The 17,648-nt window shown below is 39.6% G+C and overlaps 1 non-coding gene across 1 annotated transcript; it reads left to right on the top strand.

Annotated features, from left to right (window-relative positions):
* The first annotated feature begins 17,195 nt into the window (after positions 1–17,195).
* On the top strand, positions 17,196–17,298 carry LOC123643085. The gene has a single exon (XR_006736654.1). It is a non-coding gene; the product is annotated as a U6 spliceosomal RNA (small nuclear RNA).
* The last annotated feature ends 350 nt before the right edge of the window (positions 17,299–17,648 follow it).

Consider the following 17,648-nt stretch of genomic DNA (forward strand, 5'->3'; position numbering starts at 1 on the left):
TTTCCATTGCTGTACAGAATGTTTGTAGTATAATCTGCCCCATTTATCTATTTTAATCTTTGTTGCCTTCGTTTTTGAGGTCTTAGCCAGAAAATCTTTGCCTAGGTCAATGTTCTTGAGTGTTTCCTGTATGTTTTCTTCTGGTACCTTTATAGTTTCGGGACTTATGTTGAAATGATTTTTCTATATGGTGAGAGGAGAGATTTAGTTTCATTCTGCACATAGATATATAATTTTTCCAGCAGCATTTGTTGAAGAGGGTATCATTGAACCTTCTTTATTTGTTCTTGGCACATTTGTCAAACAGTCAGTTGGCTGTGAATGTATGGAATTATTTCTGGGTTCTCTATTCTGTTTCATTGGTCTAGGTGTTTGTTTTTATACAAATATCATGCTATTTTGTTAACTATAGGCTTATAGTATATTTTGAGGTCAAATAGTTTGATGCTTCCAGCTTTGTTCTTTTTGTTCCAGGATTGCTTTGAGTATTTGGGCTCTTTTTTGGTTCCACACCATGTTTAGGCCTGTTTTTTTTCTTTTTTCTTTTATTTCTGTGAAAAAAGTTATTGGTATTTTGATAGGGATTGCATTGAATCAGTAGATTGGATTGGGTGATATGGTCATTTTAAAAACATTAATTCTTTTTTTTTCATTTCAGCATATTATGGGGTTACAAAAGTTTAGGTTATGTATATTGCCCATGCCCCCCCAAGCCCCCCCAAGTCAGAGCTTCAAGCGTGTCCATTCCCCAGACTGCATCACATCCCCAGACTGCATTGCACTCATTATGTACCCCATCCCCTCCCCCGCCACATCTGCCCGACACCCAATTGGTGTTATTCCCAAATGTGCACTTAGGTGATGATCAGGGAAACCAATTTGCTGGTGAGTACTTGTGGTGCTTATTTTTCCATTCTTGGGATACTTCACTTAGTAGAATGGGTTCCAACTCTATCCAGGAGAACATAAGAGATTCTATATCACCGTTATTTCTTCTTCTGATCCATGAGCATACAACGTCTTTCCATTTTTTTCTGTCCTTTTCAATTTCTTTCATCAGGGTTTTGTAGGTTTTTTTGTAGAGATCTTTCACTTTTTTTTGGTTAAATTTATTATTACCTCTTTTTTTGTAGGTATTGTAAACCACATTGCATTTTTTATTTTTTTCAGCTAGTTTATTATTAGTGTATGGAAACACTGCTGACTTTTGTATATTTATTTTGTATTCTGCAACTTTACTAAATTTGTCTGTTAGGTCTAAAGGTTCCCTTATAAGCAACTAGAAGATTTTCTTTTGCTGTTCTATAAGGTTTCTATAAATATAAGATCATATCATCTGCAAAGAGAGATAATTTGACTTACTCTTTTGCAATTTTTATGCCTTTTATTTCTTTCTCTTGGCTGATTGCTATGGTTAGGACTTTCAGTATAATGTTGAATAGGAGTGTTGAAAGTGAATGTCCTTCTCACCCTAGTTTTTAAAGGAAAAGCTTTCTACATTCCCTCAATTAATATGATGTTAACTGTATGCTTGTCAACAATTGTATTGTTCCTTGTGTGCCTATTTTGTTGATATTTTCCTCATGAAGGGATATTGAGTTTTACCAAATACTTTTTCTGCATGTACTGAGATGATCATATAGATTTTGTCCTTCATTCTGTTGATGTGATGTATCAAGTTTGTTGTCTTTTGTAAGCTAAACCATCTTTGCATCCCTGGGATAAATATCACTTGATCATGGTGCATTATTGTATTATCTTTTTGATGTACTGTTGGATTCAGTTTAGTAGTATTTTGTTCAAGACTTTTGTATTTATGTTCATTATGAGGGATATTGGCCAATAATATTGTTTTTTTGTTGTTGTGTCTTTGTCTGGTTTGGGTATCAGGATGATGTTGGCCTTATAGAATGATTTAGGGAGAATACCCTCTTCTACAAATTTTTTGAATAGTTTAAGAAGAATTAGTGTCAGTTTTCTATGTAAGTTTTATAGAATTTAACAGTGAAGACATCTGGTCCTCAGCTTTTCCTTTTTGGGAGACTGTTTATTATGAATTCAATTCCATTACTCATTATTGGTCTTTTCTAGCTTTCTGTTTCTTCCTGATTCAGTCTTCGTAGGCTGTATGTGTCCAGAAATTTATTCATTGCCTCTATGTTTTCAAGCTTGTTAGCATACTGATGTCCATAATAATTCCCTTGATCTTTTGTATTTATGTTATCACTTGTAATGTCTCCTTTTTCATATCTTATTTTGTTTATTTAGGTCTTCTCTATCTTTTTCTTGGTTAGTCTAGCTAGCAGGTTATTGATTTTGTTTATATTTTCAAAAACAAACTGTTCATTTTGTTGATGCTTTATATTATATTTTATTCTCAATTTTATTTAATTCTGCTCTTATCTTTATTATTTATTTTCTCCTGATAATTTGAGGTTTGGTTTGTTCTAGCTTTTCTAGCTCCTTAAGATGCACCATTATATTGTTTATTTGACATCTTTCTACTTTGTTAATGTAGGCAATTAATGCTATAAATTTGCCTCTTATAATGGCTTTTGCTTTATCTTATGTTTTTGTTTGTTGTGTTTCTATTTTTATTTTTTTTAATATTTTTATTTCCTTCTTAATTTCTTCATTGACCCAGTGGTAATTCAGGAGCTGAGAAAATACTTGATATGATGTTAGTTTTTAAAAATATGTTGAGGTTTGATCTATGGCCCAATATATGGTCTATCCTGGAGAATATTCCATATGCTCATGAGAGCAATGAGTATTCTGCAGCTATTAGATAAAATATTCTGCAAATGTCTGTTGGATCCATTTTGTCTAATGTGTAATAAAAATAAAATATTTCTTTGTTAAATTTCTGTCTAGATGATCTGTCCAATGCTGAGAGTGGATTGTTGAACTCACCAGGTATTATCATATTGGAGTCTATCTCTCCTTTTGGATTTAATATTTGCTTTATATATCTAGTTTCTGCAGTGTTAGGTGCGCATATGTTTAGGATTGTTACATCCTCTTGCTGAATTGATCCCCATATCATTATATAATGACCTTCTTTGTCTTATTTATAGTTTTTGACTTGAAATCTGTTTTATCTGAAATATGAAATACCTTTTTCAATCCTTTTATTTTCAGTCTATGTGTGTCTTTATGGGTGAGATGAGTTTCTTTTAAACAGCACATATCCAGGTCTTTTTTTTATCCATTCTGCCAGCCAAATATTTTTTAAGTGCTGAATTTAATCCTTTTACATTTAAGGTTCTTTTTTATATATGAGGATTTATTCCTGTCATGTTGTTGTTCTCTGCTTGTTTTTTATATTCTTTGTTCTTTTCTTTCTCTCTTATTGTTTATCACTGCAGTTTGTTGTTTTTATGTAGTGATAACATTTGAGTTTTTTCTTTTTCCCATTTGTGTTTGCTATGCTAAAAAGTTTTGTACTTTTGTTGGTTTTTATGATCGTGCATATCCTGCTTTCATTTTCAGATATAGTATTCCTTTTAGAATTTCTTTTAGGGCCAGTGTAGTGATGATGAATTCCCTCAGAATTTCTTTTCTGCTAAAGATTTTATTTCTCCTTCATTTGTGAAGGAAAACATTGCTGGGTATAGAATTCATGACCAGTAGAGCCCCTGCCCCCTTCTTTCCTTTAGCACTTTGAATATATTATCCCATTCTCTTTTAGCCTTTAAGGTTTCTGTTGACAAATTTATTGTTAGTCTAATAAGGGTTCCCATATAAGTGACTAAGTGACAAGACGCTTTTCTCTTGCTGTTTTTAGAATTCTCTTATTGTCTTTAGCTTTTAACAGTTTGACTATAATATGCCACGAAGAAGACCTTTTGAGTTACATCTATTTGGGCATGTCCGTGCTTTCAATATCTTAATGTCTAAACCTTTTACTAGACTTGGGAATTTTTCAGTTATTATTTTATTAAATAGGTTTTCTCTGCCTTTGTCCTTCTATTCACCTCTGGAACACCAAAAACTCAAATATTTGGTTGCTTTATGGTGTACCATATATATGTAGACTTTGTTTATTTTGTTTCTTTATTTTCTTTCTTTCTTTCTTTATCTCTCTCTTTCTTTCTTTCTTCCTCTTTCTCTCTCTCTGACTGAGTCATTTCAAAAGACCTGTCTTCACGTTCTGAATTTCTTTCTTCTCCTTGATCTAGTCTATTATTGAAGCTTCTTTATATATGTTTTATTTCATTCATTGAATTCTTCAGTTTCAAAAACTTTTATTGGCTCTTTCTTATGATATGTGTGTGTACATATATATATATATATATATATATATATATATATATATATATATATATATATAATGACTTTCTTATTCATATCCTGAGTGTTTTTTCTAATTTATCAGTACTGTTTACCTGTGTTATCTTGTATCTCACTGGGCTTCTTTAGTATCATTATTTTGAATTCTTCTTCCAGTATTTCATAAATTTCTTTTACAGTTGAATATGTTGCTGAAGAATTAATTACGTTCCTTTGGATTTTTTCATATTTCGTGTGTCCTTTCATTGATATCTGTGCATCTAGTGTAACAGTTACTTCTTCCAATTTTTTGGATTGGCTTGCATAGAAGTCATTTTCTGAAAATGTACCTATGGTGCTGGTTGGGTATGACATGTTAGCTTTGATTCTGGGTGCATGCAGTAGTGCAATCTTCATGTCATTTCTTTCACTATAAACAGGGTCAGTGGTGACTGTGATTTCCTCAGTGGCTTAGGCTGCAGTTGTTAGTGGAGGCTGTGTTGACATTTCACTGGGGCCAGTGATGCCAGGTGGGCCAGCCCTCAGGAACCAATGGTGGTAGCAGAAGTTCAAGAGTGCTTGTCTTGGGCCTCTGGGCAGTGTGTACAGGCACCAGTGTTAGCAAGTCTGGGCCAGTTGATTCTTCAATTTCCATGTGGTTTGCTCAGGTGTTGACAGTGGCAGTGGAAACCTGGTGTGTGGGTGGGTCCTTGTGCCCCTGGGCAGCATGCATAGTGTGGGCAATGATGATAGCAGTGGCAGGACAATCTTTGGGCTCCCCAACATTATGCACTGGGGTTATCAGTGGTTGTGATGGTTTGGGTAGGCCAGTTGCTAGGCCCCCAGGTGGAGTGTGCATGTGGGTTCCAGTGGCGGTGGTGACAGCAAGGTGGGTGGGCCCATCCACAGATGTGTACATAAATGCCCACAATGGTGAGCAGGGAAGGACAATCCCAAGGCTCCCTCATGGTGTGCTCTTGTGGTGGCAGTAGTGGTGGCAATGGGAGGGGTTATCCTATTTTACGGTGTGTGTAAGTGTACTGTGGTCCTGCTGCTGGGGAAAGCAGAGTTGCTATCAGTGATAGTGTCCTTAGGCATGCAGCTCTCAGGTTTTGGGGAGCACATAATTTGGTTTATGGTAGTGGTGTCAGTGGTGGCAACAGCGGGAGCAGTGGCTATAGGAAGTGGAAGCCTATCCTCAGGGCTTGTTCATGTGCACAGTAGCCCTGCTCCTGGAGGTGGGGGGGTACATGGTTGATATCAGTAGCTATGACCACAGGTAGGTGGTGCCCAGGCTCTGGGAAGCATGGCTCCCTGTGTCCTAGGGGCAGCCTCCTTGGTGCATTGCACCTCCCATTCCCCAAGGCATAGGATACTGTGTTGGCTAGATTGCTGGAGACCCTGTTTCACTGCTGGTCCTGACCAGCATCACACTGCTGCTCCCCTAGAAATGGATGCAGAGGGATGTCAGTGGGACTTCACGGTTGTGGAGATTCAGGGGCTGTTGGGTCCTAAGGCCATGTGCAGTCTGGTGGGGGCTGGACTGCCAATGGCGTCATGGTTCTCAGACGCTTAGGACTCAGTTGTAGTGGGGCCCAGTGTGATCTCTCTAGCTGGAACAATGATGTTGCACAGTCTCCAGGTAGCTGTCTACATTAGTCTTAGGGCCTGAAAGGGTCAAGGGGCTATCCAGTGGCTAGCATTGCAGTATGTGGTAGAAATGTGGACCACTGGGGATCTCTCACTTACTTTATCCCCACATGAAAAGCTTCTACAGGCTCCCAGCTGATCCCAGCTATCTTAACTCCCTCTCCTTCCATACCACAATTGTTTCCTGTTACTTCTCTGTTAAATCTCAGCACTATCTTTTAGATGCCTTATTAGAAATGTGATTATGTACTCACTATTATGCCCTTTGTGGAGCAAAAGAGTGCCAGATGCCTCTAGTCAGCCATATTGAAGTATCCCCTCCTTGTTGACCTTTTGTATTGTTTTTGTAATCTTGATTTTATTTATTTATTTTTTATTGATATAATCATTATTTCTTTCCTTATGTTACTTTTAAGATTGGTATGTTCTTGCTTTTCTAGTTCTTTAAGTTAGATTGTTAGATTATTCGTCTGAATGTTTTTACTTTCTTAATATAGGTTTTTAAGGCTACCAACTTCTTTCCTAGTACTGCTTTTTCTATATCCCCTGGGTTGTGGTATGTTGTGCTTCCATTTTCATATGTTTCAATAAATTTTTAAATTTTATTCTTAATTTATTCATTGACCCATTGATCACTCAGGAGCATGTTGTTTAATCTCTATGTATTTGTAAAGTTTCCAAAGTTTCTCTTATTATTGATTTCCAGTTTTATTCTAGAAAAATACTTAATATGGTTTTCTAACTTGTAGTTATAAAAATACTTAATACGATTTTTTTTAATTGTTAACACTGTTTGTGGCCTAACATATGGTCTATCCTGGAGAATGTTTCATTTGCTTATAAGAAGAATGTGTATTCTGCAGCCATTGTATGAAATGTCCTGTTAATGTTAGTTTTGTCCATTTAGTCTAGAGTGTAGTTTAATGTCTATAATTTTTCATGGATTTTCTGTCTGGATGATTTGCTATTGCTGAAAGTGGGGTATTAAGGTCTGCTACACTTACTGTATTGCAATCCCTCTGTCCCTTAAGATCAATTAGTACTTGCTTTATATGTTTAGATGCTCTGATGCTGGTTGACTATATATTTACAATTGTTATATCCTCTTGCTGAATGGACCCTTATATCATTATATGATGACCTCGTATGTCTCTTTTTATGGTTTTTGACTTGAAATCTGTTTTGCATAAGTATAGTTACTCTTGCTCTTTTTTCATTTGTATTTGCATGTAATATCTTTTCTCCCCTTTTACTTTCAGTCTGTGTGTGTCTTTATAGGTGAAGTGAATTTCTTGTAGGCAGCATATAGTTGGGTCTTGGGTTTTTTTTAATCCATTCAGCCACTTCATGCCTTTTAACTGAAGAATTGAGTCCATTTACATTCTATGTTATTATTGCAAGGTAAGCACTGCTATTTTGTTATTTGTTTTCTAATTGTTCTGAAAGTCTCCTCTTCCTTTCTTATTATCTTCCTTTATGGATAAATGATTTTTCTCTAGTAGTATTTTTAAATACCCTGTTTTTATTTTTAGTGTATCTATTATAAGTTTTTGCTTTGTGGTTACTGTATGTTTCTGAAAACATCTTATAGTTATAACAGATTATTTTAAACTAATGACAACTTAACTTTAATCACAAGAAAAACACACAAGCAAAGAAAACATTATAAAACTCCAAACTTAACTCCATCTCCCCTATTTTTTGACTTTTTGTTATCTCCAGTTATATCTTTTTATATTGTCTTTTAACAAATTGTTGTAATTATTGTTATTTTAATAGATTTATCTTTTAGCCTTCATACTAAATATATGAGTGGTTTATACATACCAGTTATAATATTAAGTGTATTCTGAATTTGTCTATGTACTTATTGTTACCAGAGAGTTTTATGCCTTCAGATGATTTCTCAAGCATCATTTTCTTTCAGACTGAAGAACTCTTTTTAGCATTTCTGTTAATACAGGTCTGGCAGTGAAGAATTCTTTAGATTTTGTTTGTCTGGGAATAAGTTTTTATTTATCTTTCATGTTTGAATAATAGTTGTGCTGAGTATAGTGTTTTTGGTTGTAAGTTTCTTTATCCTTTAGCACTTTGAATATATCATACCATTCCCTCTTGGCTTATAAAGTTTCCACTGAAAAGTATATCTTCAGTGATATCAGAGCTCCTTTTTATGTTATTGTCTTGTTTTTTCTTGTTGTTTTTAGGATTCTCTCTTTGTCCTTGACAATTGAGATTTTGACATCATATGCCTTGACATAGTCTAGTTTGGGTTGAATCTTGTTGGTGTTTTTTAATCTTCTGGTACCTACATAGTCATATATTTCTCTAGGTTTGGAAAGTTCTGTGTTATTATTTCTTTGAATAAACTTTCTACCCAATCTCTTTATATTTTCTTTAAGGCCAGTAACTCTTAGATTTGCCTTTTTGAGGCTACTTTCTACATCTTGTAAGTGTCCTTCATTCTTTTTTCTCTTTTTCTCCTCTTTGTATTTTTGAATAGCCTGTCTTGAAGCTCACTAATTCTTTCCTCTACTTGTCAACTCTGCTATTGAGACATTCTTGTGCATTTTTCAATTGGTCTATTGTATTTTTCAGCTTTGGGGTTTTTAGGGTTTTTTTTTTTTGTTATTATTCACTCTTTCAATGAAAGTTTTCTGATAGAATTCTAAATTCCTTATCTGTGTTACCTTTTAGTTCATCAAGCTTCCTCAAAACAACATTTTGAATTCCTTATCTTCTTTACTCCAGGATTGGTCACTGGTGCCTTATTTAGTCTAGTTGGTGAGATTATGTCTTCCTGGATGTTCTTGATGCTTGTGGATGTTCATCAGTGTTTTGGCATTGAAGAGTTAAATATTCATTCTGGTCTTTGCAGTTGGGCCTTGTTTGTGCCCAGTCTTCTTGAATGAGCTTTCAAATGCTTCAAAGATAATTGATTGAGTGTTAAGTTACCCAAGCCTGGGGTCACTGCAGCTGTTTTAGCACTGGAGGGTTCCCTAAGCCCAGAAAAACTGCAACTATTTTAACTCCCAAATATAAAACCTTGATGGGCATTGCCATCATTACCATGGGTGGTGCCAATGTGGCTCTCACCTGAATCTCACAGCCTTAAACACAAGCATAGTACAGGGACTCACCCAAGTCCTGCAGCTGCTACTTCTGGATTGCTGCTGATGTTTATTCAATGCCTGAGGCCACATTAGTCAGGAGGTGGTGAGGCCTGCTGGGACACAGATCCATCCCATCAGGGCAACAGATTCCCTTATGGCTTAGGGTGCTTCTAGAAATGCCACCTGGAAGCTATAACCTGAAGTTAGGGGCTTCTAGATTCTTCCTAGTGCTTTATTTTACTGTGGCTGAACTGGTACCTGATTGCAAGATATTCTTCTGTATTATTCTCTCTATTTTCTCCAAGCAGAGTCTCTCTTCATGTTGTACTATCTGGAGTTAGGGGAGGGGTGATACAGGCACGTCTGTCACTGCTACAGTGGTATTGTGCTGGGTCCCCAAGCCCTACAATCTCTGAGATCAGTGCACCACCAGGGATTGCCCAAGGACTGAAGTCTCTATGGCCTGGCTCCCACTGAAATTTATGTGGGGTCCCAGGCCTCTTTAGTCAGCCAGTAGTAAAGCTGGCTGGGACTCGGGTTTCTCCTGATCAGGTGGCAGATTCCCTTTTGGCCAGTGCTTATCAGAATGCTCCCTCTAGGGGCGCCAGAGGTATTCTGCCCAGTGTTCTGTTCCACTGTGACAGGGTGACATTGAGTTCCAATGCAAAGTTCCACACTCATTACACTCTTCCTCCCTTATGTACACAGTGTCTGTCCTACATGTGGTTGGGGAAAGGGTGGTGTAGGTAATGAGAGACTCTCCCATTTACCCTCTTCAATGCCTCCTTCCTTGTTATCATGCTAAAGCCAGGAACTTCAATCTTTGATCACTCACCTGATTTTTTGGTCCCTATGGAAGTACTCTCTTGCATGGATAGTTGTTCAATTTGATGTTCCTGGGAGACAAACACTGTAGGGTTTTATTCAGCCATCTTTCTCCACCTATCTGATGATATTTTCCTAATCAATTTATTTTTATAATTTCTATCTCTTTATTAATATTCTCTATTTGTTCTGCATCATTCTACTCTTGTCCTTTAGTTATTTGTCCATGGCTTTCTTTAGTGCTTTGAATATATCTCAGACTTTTGATTCAAAGTCTTCATCTAATAAGTCTAATGTTTGTGCTTCCTCAGGGACAATCTCTTTGTTTGGTTTTCCTGTGAACTGACCATATTTTCTTATTTCTTTGCATGTCTCATAATTTTTTTAATTAATATTTTGAATATTATAATGTGATAACAATAGAAATAAGATTATTTCCCCTCCACAAAGTTTGTTGTTGTTGCTTGCTGTGATTTGTATTTTTTTGTTTAGAAACTTTTCTAAACTATTTTTCAAAGACTGTATTCTTTATCTTGTGGGTTCTTCTGTAGTATCTCTTTCTTTAAATTGTAACTAGCTAGTGGTTTTATATAGATTATCTTAAATGCTGGGAGCCAAAATAAAACAAAAAGAAAAAAACTCTCTTGTATCTGCAGATTGGCTCTGCACTGGGGTTCTTCCTCAGTGCTTACTTAACCAGTTCGTTTACAACCCTGCCTTAGCCTTCACTTTCTGTTAGTACTGAGGCTAAAGTTCATTCATGATTAAAAGCTTAGAATCTTTTCTGATCTCTTATGAACATGCATCCTTCCCTGTATGCTCCAACCCTGCCCTGGAACAGTAGCACTCCTGAAGTAGGCACATGGCTTTCTAGATATCTTGTTACATGTGGGAGCTTTTAAATCCCTTATTTCCAAAAATAATTATTGCCCTAGCTTTTCCTACCAGGTTCTTGGTGCATCTGTCTGTGTCTATTTGTAATCTTTTGCCCCAGGCATCATTAGCATGTTCATTTGCCTTTCAGTGATTATAAGGAACACCCTCTTCTTTCCCACTTTTCCACATTAAGCGAGGTCTGTGTTAGGTGAAACAAAGTCAGCACTTGTGTCAGTCCTTCAGGATACCTCTAGGAAGGTCAAACAGAAAAACACAATTTCTAGGGAACCAGGTCCACTTTGCTCCTTCTTGAACCAGATACAGATGGTTCCCAACTTACTGTGGGTCAACTAAATGATTTTTTCTGTTTTACATGATGCAAAGCAACACGCATTCAATAGAAACTTTGCTTTGAGTACCCACACAACTATTCTGTTTTTCACTTTCAGTACAGTATTCAATATGTTACATGAGATATTCAACACTCTATTATAAGACAGGCTTGCATCAAGTGATATTGCCCAACTGTAGGTTAATGTAAGTGTTCTGAGCATGTTTAAGGTAGGCTAGGCCAAGCTATGATATTTGATAGGTTATGTATATTAAATGCATTTTCAACTTATGATTTTGTCAACTTATGATGGGTTTATTGGGTTGTAACACCATCACAGGTCAAGAAGCATCCTACACCAAGGACATGGACAGCTGTCTTCAAGGCTGCTCCTCCACCAGGGATGGGATTGGGGAAAGAAACATTAAAATTATAACATAGTTCTAGGACTGTCTTTAACTCACTGTTTCTCTATTCAGCATGTGCTTAGTTGCTGCAAACTTTTGACTATTTTTCAATGTTCCAACAAAGTTGATGCTGATGATTTTTGCCCTTGAAATTCTCTGCCACTTTTGCTGATGTCATCCCACCCCCTGAATTCCTTCTTAAATCTACATGTTAATAGACAGTCATGGTGGTTGCACAAACACTGGCATTGGAATAGTTAGGTTTTAATTCTTAACAAGAAGAATGAGTATTTGCCACGGTACTCTTACATTCGGTGACATTTTGGCTACCAGCACTGATTTATTTTCATCTATTCAATCAATCGTTCAACTATGCAGAAAACACATTGAGTATTTACGTATTGTTTGTCAGGTTCTATATTAATTCTGAACATACAAAGATGAATATGTCCTTTCATGGACATTAGGAGCTCCCCATACAGCACAAAGACATAAATGTCAGCAACTGCAATAATATAAGAAGAAAAATATTGAAGCAGCAGAAAGATCCAGAAACTACCTAGTTAAGGAAAAGAGTGCTCACTTCTTCATAGGAAAAAAAGAAAGATAGAGAAAACCATCATGTAAAAAGTGAAAACTAAGCCAGGCCTAATAAGATGAATTATAGGAGAGGAATTTACTAAAGGGAAGAAATGAGGAAAGAAGCCCACAAGCCAATGGACAGAATTTATACACCTAGCAAACTTCTCCTGAGCATTACTATGTAATTTTAACTGTGTCAGGCACCAGGAAAAAAATATAATGAAAACATTGTTCCTGTTTTCCCAGAAATCACAATATATTGGGTATAGGAATAGTTACAATAACATACTGGGAGTGAAATGATGAAGGAAAATGTGAGTTATTGCCAGAGAACCCAGGATAAGCAACACAGACGGGGAGGACCAGGAAGCCCTCCTTGAACCTCAGGCTGAGTCCTAGTAGAAAAGAAACTGGCAGGAGAGGGAGGGAGAGGAAGGAGTTCGTAAAAGAGGGAGGAAGAGGGGGAGGCAGTGGCTGGGGAGGAAGGAAGAGAGGGAGGAGCTGGCAGGAGGAGGAGGAAGGGAGCACAACGCTGACAGCATGAAGGGATGAAATGTGGCATGTGTGTGTCCGGAGCGACAGGAAGGGAGGTTGTGAGGTGGAGGGTAGAAGAAGGACAACTGGACAGAGAAATGGGTGTGTGTCAGGGAGGCTGTCATAAAGATAGCAGAAAGCTCTTGAAGGAATATAAGGCGTGCCATGGCGAGGTGTGAATAACAACAGCATCAACTACAGCAACAATAGCAGCTGCATTAAGATTTTTCTTTCTACAGTGCAGAGAATGTTTTGGAAGACCAGGAGGGGAGGGATGGATGAACAAGTCATTTAAGATAAAAATGATGCTGATCTGTTCTCTCTAAAGGAATTGGGTTTCAGGGAAGAGAATTTGCGGAATAAAACGTGGCCTCCCCCACTGGGATTTCTGCGTATCTCGCCCTCCCCCGCCCCACGTGCCAGCCCTTAGGTACAGCCCACTGTTCTCGCTCGCTCTCCATGTAGCGGGAGCAAGTTATGCAGCATTTCTGAGCCTTTACTTCATTATCTAGAAAAATGGGGATTGTAATTATTACCTGTCAAGGGAAGGAGATTACATGTGTTGATCAGCGCAGAGCTGAAGTGCAGCGGTGCAGCTGTCGCGGAGCTGGTCGTAGATGAGTGGCTGCCTCCTTCTGAGTCCACTGGGCTGCGCAGTGGAGGCTGCCCTGCTCATCTTCTGCCGTGGTTCAGCGCCCAGCACAGAGCTTGATCCACGGGCCTTGAGCACACGTTCACTTCACTGATTAGTTAAGAGATAAGAACAGGATCCCCAGCAAATGACTATCCTGTCTTTTCAGACAAGGAGTGTGCACAGAAGCGTCTGCTTCCAGGTCCAGTTCAAGTGTCTAACACTGACCTCAGGGGAAGGGGTTCCTGAGATCATTCTTGGGGAAACTGCCAAGTGTCATTGCCCAGCCCCACCTCGGTTACGTGTGTGTGCTATCTCTGTGCTGGAAGGACTCTCTTTCCAGATGGAATACAAGTAAAGTGCGTGGATACCTAAGCCTTCTCCAGGGGTTGTAATGGCAACTGTGTTCCCAGGAGGTGGCTCAGGCAGTGCCCAGGGACAGACCAGAACTCTGGGCTCCGCCTTCCGCGCATAGTCCTGAGCCCTTTCTCGTCCTTCCTTGTCTCTGCCTCATCACACCCTCATTTCCTGCTGCTCAACCCTCTTCTCTGCCCCCAATGTATCAGTTTCCTTTTGATGCTTTAACAAATTCCCACAAATTTAGCATCTTAAAACAATGGAAATTTATTATCTTATGTTTCAGGAGGTCAGAAGCCGACAGCAGATGGTCAGGGCCGGGTTCCCCGGAGGCCCTGAGGACAATCTACCCCGTTGACGTTTCCAGCTTCTAGAGCCCTCGGCAGTGGGCGTCTCTCACTTAGCAGTGCGCATGCAAGGTTCCTGCATGTCTTCTCATGGCTCAATAGCTCAGTTCTTTTTGTCATGGATGACAGTCCACTGTCCAGATGTACCACAGTTTGTTTATCCATTCACCTGCTGAAGAACATCCCAGTTGCTTCCAACTGTTGACAATTATGAATAAAGCTGCTGTAAAGATTTGTGCCAAGTTTTTGTGTGGACATAAATTTTCAACTCATTTGGGTAAATAACAAAGAGTACCGTTGCTGGATCATATAGTAAGAGTATGTTTAGTTTTGTAAGGTACTACCAAACTGTGTTCCAAAGTGGCTGTACCAGTTTGTGTTCCCACTAGTAATGAGTAAAAGTCCCCGTCACTCCGCATCCCCGTGTTGTCAGTGCTCTGGATTTTAGCTATTCTGACAGGTGCACAGTGGTATCTCCCATTGGCTGAGTTTGAATCCCTTAAGACATGATGTTGAGCATTGTTTCATATGCATCTGAGCATCTTCTTTCATATTGTCTGCTCAGATTTTTTGTCCATTATTAAATTGGATTGTTTGTCTTCTTTTTGTTTAGTTTTAAGAGTCCCTGGGTTATTTTGGAATCCAGTCCTTTATCAGATATTTGCTTTGCAAAGCTTTTTCTCCTAGGGTTTTTCTTGTTTCATACACTCTTTTACCATTACTATATCCTGCTTGTAAAGTGTCTATTTAAATATTTTGCCCAGTTTTTACCTGGCTGTCTGTCTATTATTGATTTGTAGGAGTTTTATAAATATCCAGACTATATCAGTTGTTTGTTGGGCATATAATTCGTGAATATTTTATATTTTCTGCTGTTTATCTATACATTTCCTTAATAGTTTCTCTCGGCAAAGTTTTTTAATTTGATAAAGTCAGACTGATTATTTTAATATATATTGCTTTCTGTATCCTATCTAAAAAATAGTTAACTACCACTAACTCTCAACAATGTTTTCTAAGAGCTCTAAAACTTTATGATTTAAGCTCTAATGTTTAGGTCAGTGACCTGTCTTAGATGAATTCCTGTGTGTTGTGTGAGGCAGGTGGGCAGAGAATAAAATCATAAGATGCCCAGGTGCCTGGGATTTTCATTAAAAGCTCAGTGAGGGCACAAAGGAGTCAGGGTTGAGGGATGACCATGAAAGTCACCCCAGCCGAGTCTTTAGGAATGAAAACTATGGGCTCAGCAGATCACAGGGCAAGGATATTTTAGGAGGAGAAAATACCATGTTCAAACGGATGGGGAAATAAAATGCCATAATGTGGAAAAGGAACTTCCAGTAGCATAGTGAACCAGAAAGTGTGTATTCGGCGGGGACGAGGGGGAGGCGTAGCATTTGAGGCAGTGTCGGAAGGCTATTGGAAGAGGTGGAGTCTCAGGGCCTGTCGTCCTCCCCTTGTCTAAGCAGCTACTTTGTCGGCAGGCTAGTATTTCCCTGCAGTCCCCGCATCCATGACATATCCGCCACTTCAGCGCAGAGTTAGCCAGAACAGGCCGGGCCCGGCCAGTTTCCTCTTTGTCTCATTATTTCCCTTCATTCCCCACCGCCACCTCTCGAGGCTGCTGAGAAACGCTGAGGCTCAGTTGCTCCCCCAGAGGCTCCAGGCTCCAGGCAGGAAAGCCCCCACCTGGCTCCTGGGACACAGCACTGAAAAAAGTCCCATCGCTCTCTCCTCTCAGAGTCATCGTGAAATGGGGGTGAAAGAAACTAAATACACTCAGAGTTAATGCAATATCTTCAAAGATTAATTGGCTGTCTAAACAAAACTGAGTGTGTTCTTTTGTTTCTGGTAGAACACAATGGAGAGGTAGAGAAAAACTCAGTGCACAAAAAACAAAGAAGATATTCCAATGGCTCTTAGTTTGCAAAGCATTAAAAAAGTGCACAAGAATAGAAAGAAGGCATGCTACGTGCTGCCAACAGATTTAGTATTCTTTTTGAATGATTTGTATGAAATTCAAGGCTTTACTGTAAATTGTTCATAATTTATTTCATTAAATAGCTTTTTACTTGCATTACATATATTAACATCAATGCAATGAGATCAGTGGAGAAGCCACTCTGTGATACAGGAGATCGATTTCTTTTATACAATTCTAATGCCACTTCAGGAGACAGAGCAGTGAGGGACAGAGAAGGAGACAGAAAGAGGGAAGGGAGCTGGAGGGAGCAGGAGGCGGGGACAGCGAGGGGATGGCTGGTCAAAAGGGCAGCAGAAACCTTTGCAGAACTGGGGCAAGCCTGCTGCTTGTGTCTGCTCCGCAGGCGCTTCGCACAGTGCCAGGCACCTTGTCTGTGCAGAGTGCGTACTTGCGGGACTTACCTGAGCACGAGGGTCGGAGCAGAGGAGGGAAGGAAGGAGAGGCAGAGGTGGAGCCTGAGCACAGGAGGAGGGGGCGCCCTGGTGGGTGCAGGGGAATGGGGGGCAGGGGCACAGAAGTAGAGCAGCAGGGCAAGGAACACACAGGGAGGGTCGGGAAGAAGGGAAAAGAGGGGAAACAGGTCATGTGTTTGGTGACGTTGCCCAGAGATTGGGTTACCCCCACAGGCCACCTTATTAGGACACGCTGACCTCACAACCCACAGAGGCCTGGGACTCTCACCTGTTCTGTCAGCTTGGAGGTGCTCTGCTCATGTGGGGAGTCGGCTGGAGACACCAGGCATGGGACCTGCGGCCAGACCTCAGGGAGGGTCTTACCAAGGACAGGTGTTTGTCCCCTGAGCTGGTGACTGAGTGCTTATGTCTGGTCCCCATCTGGAAAACTCCTGTTTGTTTCTTGACAACTGTAGCTCAAGTATCAGCTCCTCCTGACCTCAGGAACAAACACAGGTCCTGAAACCCGTGTGCCCTCCACGATGTTTATTGAATAAATGACTCTACATTTATCTCTGTAAATGTCAGTTTTATTGGCTTTGGCCCATCTTTTCTGAATTATTTTTGAATCCTTATTTTGTAATCCAATCTATTAGTGACCTGTACAGCCTGTGTCATCCACAATGAAATAAATGTGCACTCCTGTATTCATCCTGCTTTTATCTGTTTAAAATAGGTTCTGCAGAACAGGGCTGATGAATGTCATCTGCCATGTGGTTTGGAAAGACAAATGAGATCGACCTGGGCAAAATAGAAGGTTGGCACAGGGACTTACATTGGCGATAAACTTGGGTCTTTGCTGTACCCAGAATTTTTCCTTTCTGCCCCCTTACAGTCCCTCCTAGAACAGCACATAAGCTAAAATTGGAACGAGACAGAGATTAGCTGGCCCCTGCCCAAGGATGACACGCAAATTCATGAAGCGTTCCATAAAAAAAAAAGAAAAAGGAAAATATAAGAATGAAATAAGCAGAGTCCCAGAGACGTAGGTAGCCAGCACTGGGGGGCAGAACGCCTGGCCACGGCTTTGTCTGTGGTATAAATGTGCATGTTTTGCCAACCAGCGGCCAGCCAAGGGCTAAGTGCTGGGAACACAGCCTGCGTCACACCGACCTCACAGTTTGGGGACAGACCGGGTCTAATCTTTATAAAGGAAAGTAACAAAAGGGCAGGGTGATTGGCCATTTTGGACAGGGCTATCAGACAAAAGACAGGGGTCAGGAGGGTGACCACCATCCCAGTGCCGGGCTGTTCTGGGAACCCCCTTAGCCCCAGCAAACTGGGGAG

Source organism: Lemur catta, chromosome 7, assembly GCF_020740605.2.
Source record: "Lemur catta isolate mLemCat1 chromosome 7, mLemCat1.pri, whole genome shotgun sequence".
Classification (NCBI taxonomy): domain Eukaryota; kingdom Metazoa; phylum Chordata; class Mammalia; order Primates; family Lemuridae; genus Lemur; species Lemur catta.